The 6,664-nt window shown below is 37.2% G+C and overlaps 1 long non-coding RNA gene across 2 annotated transcripts; it reads left to right on the top strand.

Annotated features, from left to right (window-relative positions):
- The first annotated feature begins 910 nt into the window (after positions 1-910).
- On the top strand, positions 911-6,292 carry LOC102555775 (uncharacterized). 2 transcript variants are annotated; one of them, XR_015655150.1, is made up of 3 exons: positions 911-1,078; positions 4,143-4,218; positions 6,137-6,292. It is a non-coding gene; the product is annotated as an uncharacterized LOC102555775 (long non-coding RNA). The 2 variants fall into 2 exon arrangements; XR_015655152.1 differs by lacking the exon at positions 911-1,078 and adding an exon at positions 2,848-3,392.
- Positions 6,293-6,664: the final 372 nt, after the last annotated feature.

A 6,664-nucleotide genomic window follows, 5' to 3' on the forward strand; every position in this document is an offset into this window, starting at 1 on the left:
ATAACAGGAAAATCAAGGGTCTCAAGTTATCCACTAGTGCAAGTAAGCAGGTAAATTTCTGTATCTGTTTCTCTTTTGTACAATATACCAAGGTGGAGCTTTTCCTGAGATGATGTATTGATTTCCCTAAATTTCACATGACTCCTCTGAACAGGTACTTAGCAATGAACTGAAATGAATAACAAGTATGATAATAATGCTTGTATATTAAAAATAAAATAACACTATAAACAACTGTTTAATTGTTGATTGAGTTTTGCCATTAATGGTTACATGCTACAGGTATTGCTGCTTGACAAATTCTTCATTTTGGGATATAGATATCTGTGTCTGTTAATTACATTTCGATTTTTCACAGACCCATTAGTGGTACGGTGCGGACATTTGGTGCTACAGCAGTTCTCAATGTGGCTGACCTAAAAATTTCAAAATATCCGAGATCCATAATCTCTGTCACAAGCTGAGGCTTGAATATTGTAACTTCTTTTCAGAAGAAACTGCCCAGCATGACTGAGGCAAAGATTACCCTTCAAAATCTGATAGCTGAATTTCACATGTGTTGACAGTGCCTGTACATGAACTATGAACCAAGCCTTAAGAGCATGGAGGCTATGAAACAAACAATCAGTTCAATAGCAGCTTTCCAATTGCTCTGCCTCCTGTCCGTTACAGAAACACTGTTCTTTTATTTTACACCATTCAGTCGGGCTTTGGTTATACCCAGGACCAGATTAGTCCTGGAATATAACCAGCAGCCTGACTGATCAGATCTCTCCGTGCAGACAAATTTATATGCTTTCCTTACCTCTGATTGCTGGAAATTCTGTATTCAAATAGAGAATGGAATTTGATCCAATCAGTAGAGAGATTCATACGTAGGCATGGGCATCCTAGGTTACTGTTACCTTGGAGATCTCCATCCGTGCTGGTGATTCATACCGCACTCCCCCCTCGGTGACTTCCGGAAATGAAGAAGAACCGACAGTGGATGGCAGAAAAAAATATTTTTACCTTTTGTCTACATTATCCATAAAGAAAAAGCAAGTCAGTGAAATGCTGCCAATGTATTTATTTCTAGGTACTGCCTCCTATTTCCACAAGTTTGCCAGAGCTGTGATATTTCTTTTTTAACCCAATATCTGGGACATTATTATGGCAATTTTTGCTTCTTGCTAACTAATTGTGTTGTGCCTGCATCTGCTACCCCAGTTACTTTTGTAGTATGCTCTGATCATAGCATTTCCTAGTGAAATAATATTTAATAGTTTAACTTCAAACATGTTTTGAAATACTAAGTGCAATATTTCACTCAAAATTCTCCACCCTGGCTGGTGCAAAGATTTCAACATATCAGACATTACATACTCTCTGTCAAGACATGAAGCTTTAATTTTGTATCTTCTTTGCAGAAGACACTGTCCAGGATCACTGAGGCAAAGATTACTTTCAAAATCTGATACCTGAATTTCACATATGGTGACATTCACTGTACAGGAACTTTGAGGCAAGGAATGAGAACACGGAAACTCTGAAACAAACTGTCAATTTCTTTGCAACTTTCTACATGCTGTGTTTCTGGTCAGTTACAAAGCACTCTTCCTTTTATTTTACAACATACAGAGAAGCTTTGGTTATACACAGGATGGCATGAGTCCTGGAATATAACCAGTAGCCTGAGTAATCAGGTCTGTACCTGAGGATGAATTTATTTGCTTTCCTTGCATCTGATTGCTGGAGATCCTGAATTAAAATTGAGAATGGAATTAGATCCAGTTAGCAGAGAGATGTCCTATGTAGGCTGCTATTTCCTTGGAGATCTCCATCATAGCAGCTGATTCATATTACACATAAAATAATCGCCAGTGGATGCCAGAAAAATGTGTTTACCTTCTCTCTCCATTAAGCCACAGAATAACAAGTCAGTGGAACACTGGAAATGTATTTATTCCTGGATCCTGGTGCCTTGATTCAAGTACTTTTCGAGAGCTGCTATAGGTCTTTCTTAGCCTGCTGACTGTCACATATTTCTGACAATATTTTCTTTTTCTTAACTAATGGTATTGTGTATGCAGCTCCTTCTCCAATTGTTTTTGTCTTATGCTCTGATTATACCCATTTCTAGTACAATAATATTTAATAGTTTATCCTCAAGCATGTTTTGGTATATTAAGTGCAATCTAAATACCCTTTTCCACCTGTACTCAGTTGACATGGTTGTCTGCAATGTCTAGTCGTGTGCACAATATTAAGGAGAATTCAATATTGTAGGTGATGTTTGTACATTTTTGATGTCCACAACAATACATGGAGAGTCAGGTAATATAAAATGTATCTCTAAATAGACCATGAGAATCTGTAAAGCATATACTCATGCAAGGTCTTTCCTACTGCCAAGAATAGATGAATCAAAGAAAGACAAATTCATAAATATCCATTTTATGCCACGCAAACCAGATCTCTGGATCTATAAGGACAGCAAAAATTATAAGAAAATTATAGGTCTCTAGTTATCCACTAGTTCATGCTCACAATATAAATTACTATGCCTTTTTCTCATTTATACAGTATGTAATACCTAGCTGGAGATCTTCCTGAGATGATTCATAACTTTCCCCAAAGTGCATATGTCACCTCTTAACAGGTACTTAGCAATGATCTGAAATGGAAACACAAGTGTGCTAAAGGTCCTAGTAAATTAAAAATAAAATAATACTATAAACAACCATTGATTTGACTTTGTTTTGACATTAATGGCAACATACAGCTCACATTACTCCCCCAGGATTCATTTATTTTTGGAAGGTTTTATGGTTATCTGTTTCTTTTAATTACATCTTGCATTTTCAGAGACGCCATGATGGTGTGGTGAAGACATTTGATGCCACAGCAGTTCTCATAGTGGTGGATTTAAAGATTTCAAAACATCAGACATTCCATAGTCACTGGCACAAGCAGACGATTGAATATTATATGGTCTTTGCAGAAGACACTCCCCAGAATGACTGAGGCAAAGATACCGTTCAAAATCTGATACCAGAATTTCACATGAGATGACAATTCCTGTTCAGGAACTTGAGCCAAGGAATCAGAGAACAGAACTCTGAAACAGACAATCATTTTCTTTGCAACTTTCCACTTTTTCTCTCTCCTGGCAGTTATAGACCCATTCTTCCTTTTATTTCACACCATTGAGTCGGACTTTGGTTATACCTAGAACTGGACAATTCCTGGAATATAACCATCAATTCTGAATCTGCAGATGAATTTATTTCTTTCCTCGCAACTTATTGCTGGTGAATCTGCATTCATATAAAGAATGGAATTAGATCCAATTAGAAGAGAGCACAGGAATGTGAGTCTGCTGTAGCCTTGGAGATCTCCATATGTGCTGGGTAATTCATACCACACTTGCCCCTCCCTGTCGTCCTGGAATAGAATATTTGATAGTGGATGGTAGAAAAAATGTTTTAATTTCAGTCTCCATTAACAGAAAAACAAGTCAGTGGAACACTGGCAATGAATTTATTTCTGGATCCTGCTGCCTCGATCAAAGCAATTTGTCAGAGCTGCACTATTTCTTTTTTAAACCACTGAGTGTGACATTTTTCTGGCAATTTTTGCTTTTTGCTAATTAGTTGTGTTATACCTGCATCTCCCTGTCCAATTGCTTTTGTAATAAGCTCTGAGTATAGCCTTTCCTAGTACAATAATATTTTAACCTCAAACATGTTTTAGAATGCTAAGGGCAATAATATATTCATAAACTTCTCCACCTGTATTCAGTTTGTTGTGAGTTTCTAATTTCACCTTCTTGTACACAATATTAAGGAGAATTCAATGTTGAAAATGATGTTTGTATGCTGTGGGTATCTTGAACAGTTCATGGTGTATGGGATAATATAAAATATATTTGTAAATAGAAATGAGAGTTTGTGATGCATGTACTGATGTAATGTGCTTACTACTGACAGGAATAGCTGAATAAAAGTAATACTCTTTCATTAATATACAGGATAAGCCACAGAGTCCTGATCTACGGCTATATTAAAATAGTGCAAATTACAGGAACACTATAGCTCTCTGTGTCTCCTCTATTGCAAGGTCATGATATAAACTACTGTGTCTTTTTCTCTTTTATACAGTATGTAATACCAAGGTGGAGATCTTCCTGAGATGATGTATTCATATCCCCCAAGTGCACACAACTCCTCTGAACAGGTACTTAGCAATGAACTAAAATGGAAGAATGAACACGCTAAAGATTCTAGTAAATTAACAATAATATATTACTATAAACAACTGTTGAATTAATTTTGTTTTGCCAAAATGGTAAAATGGTACCAGCAAAAGTGCCCCAAGAGTGCTTCATTTTTGGATATGGATATCTGTGCCTGCTAATTACTTCTGGAATTTTTAGAGACCCACGGTTGTATGGTGAGGACATTTGGTGCCACAGCAGTTTGAAAAGTGGGTGAGAGAAATATTTGAATATGAGAAATTGCATAGTCTGTGTCATAAGGTGAAGATTGAATATTGCCTCTTCTTTGCAAAGAAACTGCCCAGCATGACTCAGTCAAAGATTTCCCTTCAAATTCTGTAACCTGAATTTCATGTGTTGTGACAGTCCCTCTCTGGGAACCAAGAGCCAAAAATTCTTAGCATAGAGGGAAAAAAAAGGAAGCAGAGTCTCTGCAGCTGTCACTGCTCCCTGTCAGTAAAGAAGTCGTCTTCCTGTACAGCCCCATACAGTTGGGCTTTGGGTACACCCAGGACCAGATAAGTCCTGGATTCAGCCAGGAGCCTGACTGCCCAAATTTATCCCTGCAGACAAATGTATTTGCTTTCCTTGTGTCTGGTTGATGGAGTTTGGTTATTCAAATATAGAATTGAATCAGATCCAATCAGGAGAGAGATCTCATATATAGGCACGGACATCAAAGCCTGCTGTAATTTTGCGTTCTACATCTATGCTGCTGATTCATACTCACACTCTCCTCCCTGTGTACGCTTAGGGAAGCAGAAATATTGAAGGTGGATGGCAAGAAAAACTGTATTTTCCTGTTTCTCTAAATATTGATCAAGAAAAAACATGACTGTGGAACCCTAGGCACCTTCCTATTGTTCTGACCCCTTCTGCCTATATTGAAGGAGTTTGGCAGAAGAGCTCTGATTCTTTTTGAGCCCACTGACTGTGATATTTATCTTACAATACTTTCTGTGTGCTGAATAATTGAGATATGCCTGTGTCTGGTTTCCCAATTGCTTCTGCTGTACGCTCTAATTCTAGACTTTCCAACAAAAATATATTCTAATAGTGTACCCTGAAAAGAGATGTATAACACCAAGTGCAATGCTCTGCCGATGCCCAGCTCAGTATATCGTCAATTTGCATGTGGGCTGGAATGTCTCCTACATCTGAACAATATGAACTGCAATTCAGTGTTAAATGATGTTTATATGCTGTGAATATTCTCAACAAAATGTTGTTTTTGTGTATATTTAGTGTATGGTTATTAGTCTCCATGCCATTTATTGACACATATAGAACAATAAGGTGATTAAGACTCTCAGGAATATCTGAATCAAAGTACTTCAGTTTCAAAAATATCCAGTATATTCCAAAGAAAACTGATCTCTAAAGACAGAATTCAAATACTAGGAAAAACATAGTTCTAGAGGTATCTTCAAATACAAGGTCAAAGTTAAAATTGCAGTGATCATTTTTTTTTCTTTTACTGGATGTATTAAAACGTTGAGATCATCAAAATATTATGTACCCATTTCTGAAAAATTTCATGACACTTTGAATTGATAGTTAATAAAAAAACTCCCTTGGTCATATTATCACCTAATAAATTTAGAAATTGAAAAGAGTAACAGTATTAACAATGGTTGTACTGATGGACGTCTTTTGCCATTATTGGCAACAAGCTACAAACATCACTGTCCCAAGAGTGCGGTGTTTCTGTGTATGGTAGGATCAGTCTTCAAATTTTTCATAAGCTCCATGGTGGATTGTTGAGGACATTTGCTGCCACAGAACTTCTCACACTGGATGGTGTAAAGATTAGAAAATATCAGAAATTCCATAGTCTCTGACACAAGCTGAAGATTGAATCTTATTTCTTCTTTGCAGACAACACTACAAAGCATGACTGAGGCAGAGATTTCCCTTAAATACCTGATACCTGAGTTCGACATATGGTGACAGTCCCTGTACCAGAACTATGAGCCACCGATTCAGAGCATGGATACTATGAAATAAATAATCAGTTTCTTTGCAGATTTCCAATTGCTCTCTCTCCTGTCATTTACAGAAGCATCCTTCCTTTTATTTAACACTGTGCCGTCAGGGTTTGGTTATTTCCAGGGTCACACAAGTCCTGGAATAGAACCTGTAGCCTGATTGATAATCCTGTCCCTGCAGACAAATTTATTTGCTTTAGCTGGGTCTGATTGGTGGATATTTTTCATTCAAATAGAGAAGGGAATCAGTTCCAAATACAAGAAAGTATCTGGACATGGTCATGTATGGCTATGGTAAACATGGGCATCTCTAAGTATGCTGCTAATTCACACTACTCGCCAACCTCTTCGCTTCCCAGATTAAAGTAGAAGGTACGTTATTGGATTGCAGAAAAAAAAATTGTTTCTACCTTCCCCT

The sequence above is a fragment of the Rattus norvegicus genome, chromosome 1 (genome assembly GCF_021556685.1).
Source record: "Rattus norvegicus strain SHRSP/BbbUtx chromosome 1, alternate assembly SHRSP_T2T, whole genome shotgun sequence".
Classification (NCBI taxonomy): domain Eukaryota; kingdom Metazoa; phylum Chordata; class Mammalia; order Rodentia; family Muridae; genus Rattus; species Rattus norvegicus.